Raw genomic sequence first — 19,087 nt, 5'->3', positions numbered from 1 at the left:
AAAAAATCATAATAGGATGCCAAAACTATTGTCTCTCTCTGCATACTCTCTTTGACCTTGAGATTTTCTTTGCATTTGATAAATCCAGTTTTAATTCATGCATCCAGGAATTATGGGTATAATTTTCAACATTACATACGTTATAATAAAGTTTCATTCTAATGCATATTTTCATACTATCACATAGGAATTTGGTAATTTTTTTCCATTTATAAAATTACTGCTGTAGTTTGAAGAAAATTTTTAGTAAATAATTACTAATAAATAAACTGCTACTGATCAATTTTTAGGGTTTAAAGATTTAAATTATTATTCAACATTTCTTTTTAAATCCTGAGTAAGTAAGTCTAGTCCAAAGCATTTCCACTTAAAAGTTTCTTCTTCAGATGACAAATTAAATTTTAGAATGTAGAAAATAAAACATTTATTATAATCTCCACTGAACTATACTACTGCAAAATTATGTCAGGTGAATAGAAAATGAATCTTTTTATATTCATCTTAATGAAACATGCATGTGTACACTTTTATACAAACAGGAAAGTAGGTAAATTAGTGGGATGGATTTTGCGGGGGTTATTTAGTCAATCAGCTATTATAAATAGGCAATTAAAATGCAGAACTTTGGTCCACAGTATGCACAAAATTAAATATGAAACAGGAAGACAAATCCATTTTATGAGAACAAACAGAATTTGGGTACAACAAATATATATCAAGAGTAACTAGCTTTTCCAGTTTTCTAATGAAGATTATGCTATAAGACTTTAGGGAACTAGTAACTGAGAATTAATTCAAATCTATCTTAACAGAGCTATCAAAATACATACTATAAAATACATTACTTAGTATCATCAAGGAAAAAATAAAAGTTACAAAAATTTGGGGCTGTATGAAAAGCACTCTGGGGAATTTCCATTGTGGCTCAGTGGTTACGAATCCAACTAGTACCCATGAGGATGCAGGTTTGATCCCGGGCCTTGCTCAGAGGGTTGGGGATCCAGTGTTGCTGTGAGCTGCGGTGTAGGTCACAGACATGGCTCCAATCCAGTGATGCTGTGGCTGTGGCATAGGCCAGCAGCTACAGCTCTGATTCAGTCCCTAGCCTAGGAACTTCCATATGCTGCAGATGTGGCCCTAAAAAAAAAAAAAAAAAAAAAAAAAGCACTCTGCTAAAAGATGCACTTTCCTTTAATAAATTTTTATTTTAAACTTTCCCCCCCCCACTGGCTGTGCTCATTGCATGTGCAAGTTCCTGGGCCAGGGACTGAATCTGAGCCAGAGCAGTGACTTGAGCCACTGCAGTGACAATGCCAGATCATTAACCCACTGCACCATGAGTGAACTCCTTGAACTATCTTTGTGTGAAAAACAGCACCCCTCTTTCAGAGCACCTGCACATATTTAATATAGTTATATCCTGTGTGGCAATTGTTTTAGGATCTCGATGGCAGAAAATGATACTAGCAGGAATAAATGGTGACTTGATTGTGATGATAATAACCTCATTCTTTCATTTTGTTTCCTGGATATCTAGGCATACAGCCCCAAACAAGGAAATCAATGTCTCTTTAAATAGAAAGATGAACCACAAATAACACTAAGAATTTCTTGAAGAACATGCAATAGTGATGAAACAAACCAATTACGCTAACAGAATTCCATTTTCTTAAGCTGAATGTGACCAAGTTATACACCTTTGTAGTCTATTTATAGATACGCATCTATATTTGATTGATTAGACTTATGTTAAATTAAGAAAGAAGTAAGGGCCTGCCAGAGATCCACCAAGCTGTCAGCTGGATAAAGCAGCTGGTGTAGAAAATAGCCCTGATCTATATAAGTAATGGAAGATCTTTTGCCCACAGTTGCAGAGTCAGTCATGCTTTAAACTTTTGTAGTATGAAAGCATAAATAGAATTTGGGGAAAAGATAGCATATCATATTAAAATAGCATTTTTTTCCTTAGAGGATTTCAGCTGTTTTTTTAACCTCTCGATACATGCTTCAGTTCCAGGTCCATTGGGACTAACAACATACCCTTCAAAACCACCCAAGGGAATGATTCTACATCTCATTTTTCATGGAGAAACCCAAATTCTTCCACTTGCTTTCAATGACATGCCCTTCCAAATCTCTCCTTTGATCTTGGCCTGTATAGATCTTCTTAAAGTGACAGGATGAGTACATTCCAATAAATTGGTTGATTGCTACTATCATCATCTTCATTTTACAAAATTGGAAAGTGGTAAGATGGCATCATTTATCAAAAGAAGAGTTAATTTCTGGAAAAGGGGGTTTACCCAATATGGAATTTGTAAGAGTGAATTCTAGGTTACATGTTAGGTCAATAAGACCTGTTGGAGAGAGAGTTAGAATAAGGAAGTTTACACCATAGAATGTTTGCAATCATAGAAGTAGGATAAGTTAAACACTTAGATCTTTATCTCTTAAATCAAAAACCCCAATTGAGGATGAACTACTCATGTTATCCTCCCAAAATAATTACCATGGGGATCCTTATCCATTATGACATCAGAATATTTCTCTTTATATTGAGAAAAAAAATGTATGCAAATAAATAAACATGCAATAAGATGCAGTAAAATACATGATCTAGTAAAGTTGATAAAAGCTCTAGGGAGAAGTCCAGGAGAGGTTTGTGCCACAAAGAATGACATAATGAAGGATGAGGATTTGATGTCTGGACGTTCCCATTGTGGCTCAGAGGTAAAGAATCCGACTGTTATCCATGAAGACACAGGTTTGATCCCTGGCCTTGCTCAGTGGGTTAAGGATCCAGTGTTGCTGTGAGGTGCAGTATAGGTTGCAGGCTCAGCTTGGATCCAGCATTGCTGTGGCTATGGTGCATGCTGGCCACTGTAGTTCTAATTCGACCCCTAGCCTGGGAACTTCCATATGCCATGGGTGTGGCCCTAAAAAGAAAAAAAAAAAAATTGATGTCTGTATAAAAGGGTTAATATAAGCATTCGTCTCTGGGGACTGATGACTTCTTGTTTTATCCACTGATTGTGCTCAAGCCAGTATAGGAAAAGAGTTATACAGTTGTTGTTTTCCAAGTCAGGCTTCTTCAGCTTATCTGCTTGGGTGTCCAGAAATCCAGGGCTGGGGTAAATGGGTGCTCACCAACTCCTCTGGTTTCCTGGGTAAGTTGGCCTAGAACTAGCCTCTAACATTGCCTTCAGTATTTCTCATAATGGCTGGCCTAACCCACAGAGGTATTCAAGCATATAGTCAACAGAAAATGACTCTAAACTTTATTATCCCCAAGAGATAGTGAAACCCTTGCTTCTATTACAAAGTTTGATTTGTAAATCACCCAGAGTCTCCTGAAGCACAGCTCAAATCATAGAACCTTACAGAATGCATGGTGCCTATGAGAGACTTGATCACAGCATCCTAAATAAAAAATACCACTGCATTACTCAGACTGCCTTCTGCTTGCTTTTGCTCACTGAATAAAATTTTTATGCCTTTCCCCAGTGGGCTAAATTAAGCACTAAATTACCTTTCCAACATTGTCTCTCTCACCTTTGTTCTTGAACTTTCTGTTCACACATCCTCTAAAAGAGTGTTATAAAACCATGTATCTTTTCATTCATTTTTAAGTTGGTATTGAAAAAAATTTATTGTAAGTTTATATTGTTATAAAAATACAATTCTAAATATTTATGTCTTTAGTAAACATAATGTTTATTATATAATTATTATATTACTTTTTATGTATTCAGTGGAATCTAAATAATATAATTTGATAACCACCAAAACCCATTTGGGTTAGGGTAGGGTTAAATGCACTTAAATATGATCTTATTTAACAGTCAGAATTTTTACCTCACTCACTTTTTTCCTTAAACTCACATCTCTATTCTTCTCCCTCAGAATTTTATTGTAATGTAGTTTTATGCTTGAAAGTCTTTCCCTGATCATCTTATTATATGTTGCTGCAACAACTATTTTTCTATTTAGATATATAGTTTTTCTATGACCACAAAATATTAAACATTAAATATTAAAGTATGCAATATCTGACAATTTTTGGCCAAAATATATGGCAATTATCTTCTGAGTCTCAATAATTTTTCAATGAAATACAAAATACAAATTTGCCTCCCATATGTATTCCTTTTTCTCAAATATTTAATAATCTGTTGGAAGTAAAGTTTTGGTTTTTCCCTTTCTTTGAAATCATGCAGAATATGCCCCTGAGATGCAGACAGGAACACAGGTACACGAAGACACCAAAGCTTTCAAGACTGAGAATTGCAAAAGTGCAGAGAGGCACTCTGAAAAGACTGGTATTTACCAGCATGCTTCTTATAAATCTTAATTATTCTAATTCTAAAGTACAAAGAGAGATTGTGCACTGGCATGATTTTATTGGCTAGTGGAAAAATAGATGCCACAATATTTAGTACTTCTTACCGCCAGGACCAACCCTGGGAGAAATGCAATATTAGACAATATTTGGGGGATGGAAAAAGCTAGCCCACTGAATAGAATGTACCACTATCATTTTTTGCTGGCCAATTTCTGAATTCCCTTCACCTTGACTCAGGCCATAACACCCTAGTTCTAACGCCAAGCTTTGCCTTAACCCAAATATATACAAGATGGGGAAAGATGGGGAGCCCTACCATGATCATGAAGTGATTACCGGAGGCTTGGAAGACTCCAGTGCTTAAACAGTTTTGTTTTGTCTTCTGTTTGGCACCTCAAGTATTTTCACCCCAGTGCAGTCTACTCTAGTAAGACTCAGGATGGGTAAGAGCTGACCTTTCTTTGTTAGAACAGAAGAAAGTTGACTGTAAAAGAGAAGGTGAAAAAGGAAAACCAGCACATTAACTTCAAGTCAACTAATTTAGGGACCTCAGTTACCTCTGCAAAAATCCCTTCATCTCTTCCCATGTCATAACCTGCTCACAGAATGAAAACTGCTATATTCGAAGGCTTCATCCATACTCTAGGGAGGGGATCATAAGTGGCATGAACTGAGGGAGCAGGAATCTTTGTGGCCATCTTAGAATTCTGCCCATCACATAAAACTAAACAGATCTTCCTACATTTCTGGCATTTTCTAATGCTATTCAGTTATAAACAGGTTCTATACACATTCTCTTTAAATGCCCCCTTTTTATTTGATCTGGCTTTCAAGGCCTAGTTCAAATTCCTTCCACAGTCCTTGACCTGTATTTCCCCTATGATGGTCTTATTGTTTGTGTAAATATTTTATTTCCTTTATATACAAATAACTCCTCAAATCATATCTGATTTATCTCTACATCATTCACAGAATAAAGTAGTGCTTTGAAAAAATAAGGCACCAAAATATTTGATTAAAGATTCAATGGATAAATAAAAATTTGTAATACCTAAATTAGAGGATATTTCTAGCTCCAACTTCTCCATCTCTCTCTATGCTTATATTCAGCTGTATCTATGACTAGATGGTAAAAGTATAGAAAACAGGGCTAATGTTTTCTCTTCTTTCCTAATACATTTCATTACAAAACTTAGATATAATTTCTGTTTTCTTTTTCTTTTTTCATGGCTGCACCTATGGCATATGGAAGTTCCCAGGCCAGGGACTGAATCTGAGCGACAACTGCAACCAATGCCACAGTTGTGGCAATGCCAGATCCTTTAACCCAGCACGCCAGGCCGGGGACCAAACTTGCACCTCTGCAATGACCCGAGCAGCTGCAGTCAGATTCCTAACCTACTACACTGTAGCAGGAACTCCAATTAGCTCTAATTTCTACATATTATATACATTTATTACCAAGGGACTTTAGCTCACTGATGCTGACTAATCCGAGTAATCAAGCATGTGCCTAGTGTGGTTTATGGTAATATGTTTTTTCATTATTTCTCTCTGTTTTGAAATGGGGAAAATTAATACTGATCAAATTTCTGAAGGAAAAGTTAGAGGTGTTTTGGGATTCCAGGACTCCAATATTTAGCAAGAATTTTCCTACCACCAGATTCCCAAGGAAAATTTGAATAAAAGACACTACTTCAAAATATCTTCATGCACCTATGGCCACAAAGCCTTCTGTAGAACCCCCAGCTCTGGTGAGATAGACCAAATCACTTGAAAGGTGTAGGGAAAATATTTGGCCTTTAGTCTAAAACCCAGACCAAATATAAATAAACAAATGAATGAATGAATGAATGAATGAATAATAAAAAGGCTCCTTGGAAGACTTATGACACATTTCACATCTTAATCTTGAGTCTGATGATTTTGCCACACAGATGGCCATAGGGAATGCTCCCTCCCTCTCCCCCAAGAAACAAACAAAGAAGAAAACACTTAAAGAAGAGAAGCATTTTTCTCTTGGACTAAGACAGAGTTAAAGCAACTCACACACTGATGAGACTAGCTAGTATAGGAAGGTCCCCTCCTTTGAAAGCAGCCCAAGACCCATCTACCATACCCAAGAAGAACCAATAACCAAATCAAGTAATTCCAAAAGGGAGAACTCCAAGGGAGCAAGTCAGGTAGACATACACATGTTGAAACTCTTCGTTGGGGAGAAGGGATCCGTATGTGCCCTGATTTACAGATTAATATATCCGATCTTGCCCATAACAGTTCTTACCTTGTCAGGCAAAGAGAAGGTGTTCAGGACATATCTGAGAAGGCTCTTGCCTGTTTAGTGACTTGACAAGAGAAATCAGGCTTCCTGTTCTGTGGATCATGTTTTATTAGATGATTTCTTGTTTTGGTAATTGCCCTCCTCCATTTTCTCTTTTCCTTAGTACCTGTCAGACACAGAAGAAAAAATAAGTGAATAAGCTTGATGTTAAGAGAAAAAGAAAGCTAAACTAAAATCCTTTAAGTTAAGTAGGCCACTCTCTGCAATAGAGGAAGTTGCATAACAAGTAAAACTCCTTGAGAAAAAAGAGAAGCATGCATGCAGGATTTAATTGCCAGAGTCTAATTAGTTTTTGACTAGTGCTATAAAACTTAGAGAGAAGTAAAGATAAATATTTCAGCTAATTTCTCCATGTACTGTGAATAAAAGAATGGAAATGATTCTCAAAATTGAATGTTATGAAGTCATTTGTAAAGTATATTAAGTCAGTTCTTCTATGTAATGAAGTGTCCTTTACAGTTTAAGAGACTTTGCGAGCTGACATTTCTCTCATAAAGAACATGGATCTTGTGGCTTTGTTATGACTTCTTGAAACAATTTGAACTTTAGACCTTTTCATCTGCCAGCTGAGAACACATCTACACACTAACTGGTGTTTAATAGCAGTGCAGGGCACCAAGGCTTAGTTATTTCAACTCTCATGACCCAAATCTCTGGCCATGTTGAAAGCTTCTTTGCTAACCACTTAGTTTCTTTTTTCTCCCCACACTCACTGAGTTGCACATAGCACTGATTTAAAAAAATTCAGATCACACAGTAGAAGGTCACTGAGGAATGAATGTCATTATGAAAAATTCAATGCATCACTTCCTTTCCTTTGATCAGCCTGATTCCCCTCACTGGAGACCTGATAACTTCCCTCAAAGTGGTCTCCTGTGCATGATTACCTTGAGGCAATCTAGATGATGCTACATTAGGGAGGTAAGAAAGAGCAAATATGAAAACAGAAATTACTATGTATAAGTTTGCAAATGAGTCAATACTGCTCCCTTTGCCACCTTCACTGAGAAACAAATATTTGATTTCATTTTGAGTTACAGAGATTCTCTTGGTCCTACCTTTAGCTTGGTGGCTGGTAAATCTACCTAACATAAGATTTCACTTTACATAATAGTTTTTTTAATAGCTCTTTAAATATCTTATATCAGTTTGTACGTTTTATCCCTGAATATGTTTGTGCAACAAAAGAGCATAATTTTTCTTCTAATTGTAAAGGTGTATTTTATTCTGGAATGATGTTTACTTTATAATGAGAATGTTTTCTTTCATTGTATATTTATACATTTACAACTGGTTGACACCACCTTTTTTTTTTCTGGTGTATAATTGATAATTTTTATCTAGAGAAGAAAAACATAAGACAGAAGAAACTGAAACTAGGTTGTGAGCTCCTTGAGGGGAAAGAACGTAATGCCTAGCACAGGAAGCAGCAAAATCTGAGTAAATTATTTGTTACATTAATAAATGAATTAGGGAGTTCCCGTCGTGGCACAGCGGAAACGAATCTGACTAGGAATCATGAGGTTGAGGGTTCAATCCCTGACCTCGCTCTGCGGGTTACGGATCCGGCATTGCCGTGAGCTGTGGTGTAGTTTGCAGATGAGGCTTAGATCCCACATTGCTGTGGTTGTGGTGGAGGCCGGTGGCTACAGCTCTGATCAGACCCCTGGCCTGGAAACCTCGATATGCTGCAGGTGTGGCCCTAAATGGACAAAAGACAAAAAAAAAAAAAAAAAAAGATTTAGTATAATAGCAATACTTACAATATATATGAAAATATGCAAAATTTTAACAAGCGAATCCACTGCATTTAGGAATTAACTATGTAAATTAACTATTGATAACAACTGACTCAAGATTAATCCCCATATATTTGGAAATATGAGATTCAATTTAGAGGCAATCAAATGCTATTTTTCATTAATATTTTAAGGAAATAGAGAAAAAGCTGAAAAAGAAAAATGACAGTTTTCAGTAACAGAAGTATATATATAATCCTGTCATTTACCACATAATATATTTATAATTTCATTTTTGTAATTTCATGTCTAAGTCTATTATAGATAGTTACAAAAATTGTTGTCAATTAAATGGAAATATTGCATGTTAACATTATTCATTCACTCATGCTACAATATTTGTTGTTTAAATTATATTACATTGATTAAATTACATTGAAACAAATTATATTAAACTGCCTTCAATCTTGTCTCTGATTTCTGGGTTTTATGATTTTTTTCCCCAAAAAACAGATTCTGTCATTAAATGGTGAACTCCTGAAAAGTCTAGAAACACATTTAATTTACCTTGGTATTCTATTACCTTGCATCTAATTTTCATGGAATGAGAAACAGTGAAATATTCATTAAGTTCTGAGAATTGACAGAAATACTCTAGGCTTCTTAAATAAACAGGAAATCAAAAGATTTGTAACAGTTTACAAATATGAACTCCATGTATCATTACTTATTAGGTTACCCAGAGAAGCATGAGGATTATGACCGCCATTATTTAACCACTTGTGGAAACTATTCACTAGAATTCAGTTTGTGGATCAGTGGGAAGTGTACTGGCATAGAGCTGAGAGACTCTGGCCTTCTCATGATCTTAGCCACTTCCCTTCTTTGAGCCCTATTTCCTCAAGTGGAGTATGATAGATTAAACTAGGGCCAGAACTGTCAATAGTTTTAACTCACAGTTGCCTTTGTTCAAACAAAAATCTTTCTTGGAATTTACATGGGCAAAAGAGGTAATAGCTGAGGTGCTGCTACTGAAATGGGATGAGGGTCCCTGAACCCACCTACTTTTCCCTCACCTATCTTTCTTCTCCTATCCTAACTTCCAGTGGTAGCTCCTTGGAGGTGGGGATGTCAAGGAACTCTCAAGGCCCAAATACTAGACCAGGTTACTGAATCATTAAAATCCCTTTTAGTTCTAAAATTGTGAGTTTAGCATTCAGCACTAATGTTAGCCTAGCATATGTCTCTATAATTGTGAGACAGGATATAGTCAAATACGCAACATGGCTATTATACATTCTGTTGGTTTTCTAAAACAAATATCTTACTCACTACATTTTGACCATTATGGGGAGAATAATGAGACAAACAAAAATAAAGTGATAAACTTCAGATTCCTTTTATTAATTCTACTAACTGGTCAGTAATGACTGAGTAGCTCCTTACTTTTACCTTTCAAACAGCAGCTACAACTGGTCAAGCCAAGACACCATGCTGGGATAACCTGTCACCATTAGAAGTGGAATCTAGGATTTCCCATTCTGCCTCAGTATAAATGAATCTGACTAGCATCCATGAGGGTGCAGGTTTGATCCCTGACCTCGATCAGTGGGTTAAGGATCCAGTGTTGCCATGAGCTGTGGTGTAGGTCACAGATGTGGCTCGGATTTGGCATTGATGTGGCTGTGGTGTAGGCCATCGGCTATAGCTTTGATTTGACTCCTAGCCTTGTAACCTCCATATGCCATGGGTGCGGCCCTAAAAAGACCAAAAAAAGGAAACTGAAGTCCTCACTGAGACAATAAGAGACAGACACTAACCGTTAGAAATGAATAAGAAAAAACTGCAATGGTGCCAAAGTCCAAGGTGAAAAGAGAAAGGGGAAGAAAGATCATTTAACTTTGTGAGATCAGAGTTTGAAACAAAACAGTAAATGAACTCAAACTTCAGGGTTATAGAGGTAAGAGTAAAGGGAAAAAAACAAACAAAAAAAAAAAAACCAGAAGTAAAAAAATCAGAAGTGCTTGAGTTATTCCAACCAAAGTCATGAGCTAGCATTTGTGAGTTGTTAGCGGTCTAGGCATGTGAATAGGCCTGGTCTAAAGAACTGCGAATGGAGGGACCTGTTTCATTTTCTTGTGTGTGGCTAAAATTATTATCAAGGGATTCTAAAGGTCTAAATTTCCCCCTTCCTCTGATACCACCAAGAATTAAGAATTAGCACTAATAAAATACGCCAATTTACATTTCAGCAAAACCATTCATGACTTTATTTATTTATTTTTTTGTCTTTTTGCCATTTCTTGGGCTGCTCCCGCAGCATATGGAGGTTCCCAGGCTAGGGGTCGAATCGGAGCTGTAGCCACCAGCCTGCGCCAGAGCCACAGCAACATGGGATCCGAGCCGTGTCTGCAACCTACACCACAGCTCACGGCAACGCCGGATCGTTAACCCACTGAGCAAGGGCAGGGATGGAACCTGCAACCTCATGGTTCCTAGCCGGAATCGTTAACCACTGCGCCATGACGGGAACTCCCATTCATGACTTTAAATAGGGCTTACCAATGGAGAATGGGACCATGGAAAATGGCTTTATTTTTCTATCAAAGACCTTAAAAAGTAAAAATACACATAATTCTCTTTCAATATTGTTTGTCAGATCCAGAGACTTTGAGTAGCTCCGTCCTAACCCTGTGTTATGAAATTTCACATCTCAGACTTTTGCACTGGATTCAAACTTAACTTTTCCCTCTTTTGCAAACAACTACTCTGTAAAATGCACACAAGGCTTCGTTACCCCTCTTCTCACAGAAATTTAACAAGCTCTGTCAAAAATGCATATTTTGACAGGATCAAAATTAGATTAGAATGGATCACCTATTTCCACCCCCCCCCAAGTTAAAATGATGTATTAGAGAGTCAAAAGAAATTAAAGTAGATTGCACAAAATACAGTTCATTTCCCCAGAAGGTAAATGTTCAAGGCTGATTTTTTAGCAGGCCAGATGACTCCTTTCATGATATATATGTACCCTGGAACAATCCTTTAATCTTTTTAGTTCTGATTTTCTTGGTTGAAAACTGGAAAATAAAAATTAAAGTAGTAAAATCTTAGCTTGGAGTGGAGATTTCTGGCTTAATTTGGTACCAGTCTAGCTGGATGACTGCCTCTCCCTATTTCCCACTAGGCTTACACCCAGACACAGATAGTAAGTGATGGTGTCCAAATGTCAACACCTACAAACAACCCCTGGAATTAGGCCAAAAAGCTAATGTCTATTGGTTGATATAAATGTGCAAGTATGTGTGTGTGTGTGTGTGTGTGTATTTATACACATATATATTACTTTTTTAACTTCATAAAACAAAACATGCCAACATTCATGAAAGAAAGTGGGAAAATACCTCCTGCTATCATTCTAGATCAGAAATCTAAGATCTGTATTAGTGATTCTCAACTCTGGTTACACAGTAGAAAGCCCTGAGATGGCTTGAGGTGGGGAGAATTCTAAAAATGCCCCAACCCTGCCTGCCCTCAACATTCCCATGCTCTGGTTATCTGTTCAAATACTAATGTAAGCACAGCAGTAAAATTTTTTTTTTAGGTGAAATTAAGGTCAGTTACTAATCAACTAATTTTAAAATACAGAAATAATCCTGGATTATCCAGATGTGCCTATATCATTACAAGGGCCCTGAAAAGAAGATAAGGGAAGGCAGAAGAGTCAGAGCAATACTGCAGAAAAGAAGTCAGGTCAGATGAGGCTGAGATGGAGATCAGAAAAACCTGAAGCACCAAATGACTGAACCCACCATTATTGGCTGTGAGGACAGTGGCTGAGAACCAAGGAATGCAGGAGACCCCAGAAATCAAGCATGATTCTCCAGTCACAGCCAACACAGAAAGAGGGTCCTCGCTTCTGGAGCTGCATGGAAATGAGTTCTGTTAACAGTGTGAATCAGTCCAAAAAGGAACAGAGCCTCCAGAAAGGAACATAGCCCTGCCCACAACTTCACTTGGGCCTTGCAACCCTGGAACAGAGAAGCCAGCTGAGGCCTCTGGACTTCTGACTTGCAGAACAATGAAATAATAAATCAAATAATAAATAATAATAAATCATGTTTGTTGTATGCCATTAAGTTTGTGGATAGCAATAACACACTATTACCTGGTTTCACTCTTAAAAACAAACAAACAAACAAACAACTTGGTTAGGATAAGACCAAGCAGCAATGTTTTTCAAATGTTGCCTAGGTCAATGCAGGCCAAACTTTAATGTGTATAGGAAGTCTAGGCTTCTTGTGAAAATGAAGTGCCCAGAGTACTACTATTTCAGGAAACTCATCATTCTACATCAATTTCAAGACCACAAATTGGTGGAGTTGAGGTAGAAGCTGGATGATATAGAAAATGAAGGCAGAGGGGGAAGAATACATCCTGATGAGTGTGGATCCAACAAGCAAACCACAGAGGTAGGGTTTTTTAAAATGGAAATTTGGTAGAGTACAAGTAGAAATTCTAATATTCGAATCCTTTATTAGTTCATAATACCACAGAAAGTTAGGGGGAATAATGAGAAAAATCTCACCCTGATTCGGGGCAGGGGAGATGAAGAATGGCTAGGTTTTGTTGATGATCAGCTAAAGACCTGAGAAATGATTAAACTAGCAGGGGTTTTACTAATATGAAGAGCCACAGGAAATCCAGCTAACTGTGTGTTTGGATAGATGTTTCCTCATTTCCTAAAATAAAGGGATGTGTGAATGATAAAACACTAAGGAAAAGGAAAGGAAGTGTCACAAAAATTGAGTTAAGAAGAACATCTCTGAAAATAATCTACTGCAAAAAATTTTTGAATATTATGCACCCCACCCTGGAATGCAAGATGCAACATCTATATATTTTTTAAAAAAAGAGGAAATGATAGAGAAATAAAAATGTCAAATTAAAAAGCTATAGGGTGACTTTTGAGGGGAACAGTGGCTGAAAAAGAGCATGAAGTGTCTTCCTGACTGCTGGTGATGTTCTGAATCTTGACCTTGGGGCTAGGTTACACAGGAGCTCATTTGATATAAAATTCATGAGGATGAGAATTTCCTGGTGGAGCAGTGGGTTAGGATTAGGTGTTGTCACTGCTGTGGCTCCAGCTGCTACTGTGGTGCAGATTTGTTCCCTAGCCTGGGAACTTCTGCATGCTATGGGTATGGCAAAAAAAAAAAAAGTCTATCAGGATGTATTTTATACACATACACACACGCACACTTTTTTTGTACATACATGTTAGTTCAATAACAAAATTTAAAGGTACTGAAATCACTAATGAATCAGAAGGGGAAAGGAAGATGTGGAACATATATATATTGGAATGCTACCCAGCCATTTAAAAAGGACAAATAATGCTATTAGCAGCACCATGGATGGAATTAGTTATTCTCATACTAAGTGAAGGAAGTCAGAAAGAGAAAGCCAATTACAATATGATATCACTTATATGTGGAATCTAAAACATGGCACAAATGATCCTATCTACAAAACAGAAACAGATCATGGACATGGAGAGCAGACTTGTGGTTGCTGGGAGAGGAAGGAAGAGGGTGGGATGGATGAGGAGTTTGGGGCTAGTAGATGCAAACTGCTACATTTGGAGTGGATAAGCAATTGGGGTCTTACTGTACAGCACAGGGAGTTATATCCAATCTCTTGGGTTGGAACCTAATGGAAGATAGTATGAAAAAATAAATGTACACATATATCTATGACTGGGTGACTTTGCTGTACAACATGAACTGAAGAAATACTGTAAATCAACTATACTTTAATTTAAAAAAGAGAAAAAAGCAATAGGAAGAGATAAAAAGAAGGCTCAATGTGAAAATAAAGAATTGCATTGAAACTAAAAATACAAGCAGAAACGAAACCTGAAAATGAAACACCGAATGGTAAAGTTGACACTCAGAAACCTAATAAGTTATGTAAAGTGGTCAATTTATAGAGTCCTTAAAGTGCAAAAAGCACATAAAGAGTTTATTGAAAAATTTCAGAGGAAAGATGACATTAATAATGGAAAATAAAGATGTAACCAAGAATCCTAGATTCTTCCAGGGAGGAGATTTGAGAAAATAAGGTATAAGTAGAAAGAACAGTCCAGAGACTGAAAATTACATTTGTGTTTTATCATTTTTAGAAAGTTACCTTAGCTTTATTTCAAGGGAAATTGAAAATATAGGTCAAAGAAGATACATTCAAGAATGGAGAGATACATACAATATTAAAATTTTAAATCATGCAAGCATTTAGGATAAAAAAGCTGTAATCCCGTAAGGACAGAACGTTTGCCAACTTTATTCTGCACCATGTTCCTAATGACAAGAAAAAAGCCTAGCATATATAAGCTGCTCACTAAATATTTGCTAGATAAATAAATAGGAAAAATACTTGAAAATGATTATTGTAAAAAAAAAAGAAAACCTCAAATTTTTCCTCAGCAAAATAAATGCATAAGTAAAACATAAAATTACATGTACTCACATTTGAAGAAAAAACGAATATTGTTTGCCAAAGAGTTTCACATGCAGTTAAGTTTCTCCTCATTGATGAAGACAGTGGAGACACACTTTCAGATATAGAAAGATTCAGGAAATAGGTGACTTATCAACCCTTCTTGGAAGAAAAATTTATTGAAGCTGGTATTCCAGCTCACTGAAAGATGATCAGCATGGATCAAGATTACAGACCTTTTTAAAACAGTGATAAGCACTCAAACATGTTAAACATGGAGCTAAAACAAATGAAAAGTTTAATAAATGGTGATAAAGTAAATATCAAAGGGTGTCTTAAAGTAAAAGACAGGTAATGTAAGAATGATGTTTTGCCAATCATCTGAGTTCTATTTATATAAACATACTAAAAAGTAAGGCAAGAAAATCATGGTAGAGAATGACAGTAAGAAGGAACTAAAGTGAAATAAATTTCTCATTTTCACTATGGAATATTTTAAAATTTAATTTAATCCTTGAGTTTTATTATTATAGAAATATAAAAATCTGTAATACATACAGGTGTTCTTTCTGTTGGAATTATAAAACCAGAGCTTGCAGTTGAAGTTATAGAAGAAAGTAAAAGCAAATGAAACATAATTCATATATAAAAATAATAAAGAAGAATATAAGGTATATAGCATTTGAAAGATGAGCAAATCAAGACCAAAATATCAGATATAATAATAATTGTAGGTAGGCTGAGCCACCCTCATAAGAGATAAAACTTTTCACAGTTGAGTAAAAGCAAAAACAAACCACATGCCTCTTATAAAACAATTCATAAGAATTAATGTGAGAGACAAGAAGAAAGGATATTTCACAAACAGAAAATGCAGAGGGGATATTAATTTATAAAATATACAAATCAAGGCAAAAATCATTAACTTCGAAAACAGTTATTGATGAAGCGAGGCAACCATGAAAAATTTAAAGACAAAATGCCAGCAAATTTTATAATTTAGAAACTGAAGAAGATGTTAAGTAACAACTGTACAAAACACTAAGTTAAAAATAAGTTTCAATTAACTGTACATATGGAAAATTAAACTCTGGCCCAGGAAAAATTTAAGGTTCCTTACGACCTGCTTTTTAATACAAAGCACCCACTGCTGGCTGATGGGACATCTGGAAATGTTATTACTGGCACACCAGGCTTTGATATTCTACTACCTGGAAACTTCTTCGATGCATATTAATTTGAAGTAAGCAAGGCAAATTTGCTACCCTTTTTTACTCACTGGATACTCATTTCAGGCCTGGCTCATCATCTATAGGTTTCCTCAGAAAATGTTCAGCCTGGCCTTTTCTTTCCTTATGACCTTTGCACTCAACTTCCAGTATGTCTCAAGCCTGAGTCCACCTGTATCATGATAAAAATACTAGAGGCTGGAGTTGTACATTTCTTAAAAGCAGATTTTGAGAGATGGTAAGTGCCAACCCAAAGGTAAATCTAAGGAGGTGCAATGGTCTCAAAAAGCAAGTATGACTGACAACAAAACATGAGAACTGCCAAAGATAAAGTTACTTATAAAAATAAACCCACTTTACATTTAATAATTTATAATCCCTGCTTTTAAGGAACTTCAAGAGAGGAAGCAAAAACACTTAATCTTATCACTTAATGTTTATAAAGTATTATTATGTGCATGCTCTCATCTTTCACAATAACCCTGCCAGGTAGGTCAACAGCTCTTGTTCCCATCTTACAGACAAGGAAACAGAGGTTCATAATGGCTGAGTGACTCGCTGTGGTCCCAGAGCTAAGTGGCAGAGTCAGGATCTGGACCAGGTTTTCTATATTCAAATGCAGTACCCTATTGACTCTTTTGTGGGAGAGGAAAAAAAATTCTTTTTCCTTTACTGCCTTAGGATCTCCAGCTAAGACTCTGTAAATTAGACTGACAAAAGACAGATTAATAAGAGAAAAACAATTTATTGCATACACGTGGGAGAATTTAGTGATGACGCAAAAGTTGTTTAGAACTTGGACTTATATAGTATCTTTACAAAAGAACAAATTTGTAGTAAAATGAGAAGACAAAGGATAAAAGCTTTGAGCATCTTGAAGGGACAAACTGTGCAAAGACAAACATATTGGGAAACCAGTGGTGGGTAAGGGCTAGTTTTAGCAAGGTCTGTTGTAGATTACTATACACATGTATGCCCTGCTTGCTTTTAGGTAGACGGAGGGAGGGCAGAGAGCTTTTTTGATATCTGCCTCTTTTCAGTTTCTTTTCAACTCAATATAATCCTTATGCCACGGTGGTATATTTTGAAGTTATATAATCTGCCACCCTTCACTTTTAGGCTCCCTCTTAAAATGTACCTCAGGTACACTGGTTGCCTCTTTAGTTCCTCCTTGGCCTGCATATTGACATCTGGAGGAAATTCAATGGTTTTACTGCAAACTATTGCTATAGCAGTAATAGGACACAGACTTTTAGCTTTGCAAAGCTTAAGTCATTGACAGGCATAATACCATGAAATAATTCCTCCAATCTCTTGTAAAAGGCCTTGCCCTGGACTTCGGGGACCACAAGGGATCCCAGGAAGATTCATCTAAGCTTAGGATAAGTCTCCATGTTCTGGAGCCAAAGAATAAATCCTTGTGCCCTGCCTTTGCTTCTGCTGAGAGGACTGACTCGGCCTGATCTCTGTCTAGCAGCAAGGACAGAAATACTAACTTCAGGTTCCATTTCTGGCCCAGTTCCCCACCCTCAGTGTGTCAGCAGGAGCCTGGTAATGTGACAACCAATGTTCTGGACACATTTGGATTCCTAATAATTCTTAACTTTTTTCAAATTAGGAACATTATTAGAAATTTTAAATAATTATATGGTATTGGTGATTGAGCCCCCCAGTGAGTCGGTAGTTTTTAAGAATGTGGAAATGATACATCTCTTGGAGATCTGGTTCCCAATTAAGATCAGGCAATTCTCTTAAGCCCTGACTCATTTGTAAATATCACCAAAAGTGGAAACTGTTTAATTAGGAGTTTGAAGTTCTAGAAAGCAGAAAAAGACTTGAAAGAAATGAGCTCCAGCCAGGTTTTTGAAACGAAACCAATGAATTCACTGTGTAAAGCACCTGGGAGAATAATTAACTGGCTTTAATCTTTCTTTTCAGGTTGTTGATACCTGAATACATCTTAAATAGAGAAGGGTTTTTTTTTTTTAATTTTTAAAATTTTCTCCTTTTAGAGTTCTTTAAAGTAAAAAGTGGTTCAGCTTTTATTTAAAGGGCCAGGGAACCTTTTGAAAGAGAGAAAACATAATTATATTCTTTGTTTTTATCCCTAAGTAAAACAAATTGCCTAATTAATAAACTTCTTAGATCAAGGAAATGAAGTAGCTCCATTGAGCTGATAAAATGTACTACCAAAAATTTGTTCCAAACTATAGTGTTAATTATCTGAAAAAAAGAAACATTGATTATTGAATATGATTTTTTCCTCCCACCTAGTCAAAGTGAATGTACATGTATTTGCCAAAAGAATATAATCTAGTGAGAGAAGATGGACAGGTGGGAATAATCCTGCTGTTCCATTAAAGGTAGTTTCCACTGAAAAGGAAGGAGAAATTCTTCCAGACTTCCTATGACAAGTGTATGAGGTCAAAATAATTTTGTGAATGTTTTCTTCCCTTTATGCTCTAGTACAAGGCTTAGATACAAATAAGAGGCTCTGTGTTGAGCCCCACACTATAGGGAGCCCTTCAACTGCAAATAACAACAGAAATGTACCAACATATAATGTCACACCTATAATGAATGCTGCTTAGGCCCCAGGGAAGTGCTTCCCTACATCTCTTCCCCACGCCTCAAAACAGAAAGCTATTGGATCTGAATTCTTTGAATGCTATGCTGCAGACACGGGGGATAGACAATGCTTCAGAGTACTGGGGAGAGGAGTGGTGGCAGCACCCAGGTAAAAGGAAAGACAAATTCATCCTTCTCTCAGAGAGCATGAATGCACTAGATTCTTGCATAATGAACAATAAGTTTTCAAGTAACTGTCAAATATCCATTTTTCAGCCTCTCTCAGTGTTCCAAATCCTGTTTCTGAAATTACTGACAAATCACCTCAGCATTTGCAACAAGTGCACATAGTGGTTGAAAAAATTTTGCC

The 19,087-nt window shown here is 36.4% G+C and overlaps 1 long non-coding RNA gene across 5 annotated transcripts in view; it reads right to left on the bottom strand.

Annotated features, from left to right (window-relative positions):
* Window positions 1-19,087, bottom strand: part of LOC106505748 — an 842,810-nt gene that overhangs the window by 61,515 nt on the left and 762,208 nt on the right. For all 5 annotated transcript variants that reach the window (XR_002338112.1, XR_002338115.1, XR_002338113.1 and 2 more), the window contains one exon: window positions 6,627-6,789. This is a non-coding gene — a long non-coding RNA (uncharacterized LOC106505748). The remainder of the gene's footprint in view (window positions 1-6,626; window positions 6,790-19,087) is intronic.

The sequence above is a fragment of the Sus scrofa genome, chromosome 13 (assembly GCF_000003025.6).
Source record: "Sus scrofa isolate TJ Tabasco breed Duroc chromosome 13, Sscrofa11.1, whole genome shotgun sequence".
Taxonomy (NCBI): Eukaryota; Metazoa; Chordata; class Mammalia; order Artiodactyla; family Suidae; genus Sus; species Sus scrofa.
Note: the sequence above shows the minus strand (reverse complement) of the source record. Positions and strands in the feature narration are given on the sequence as shown.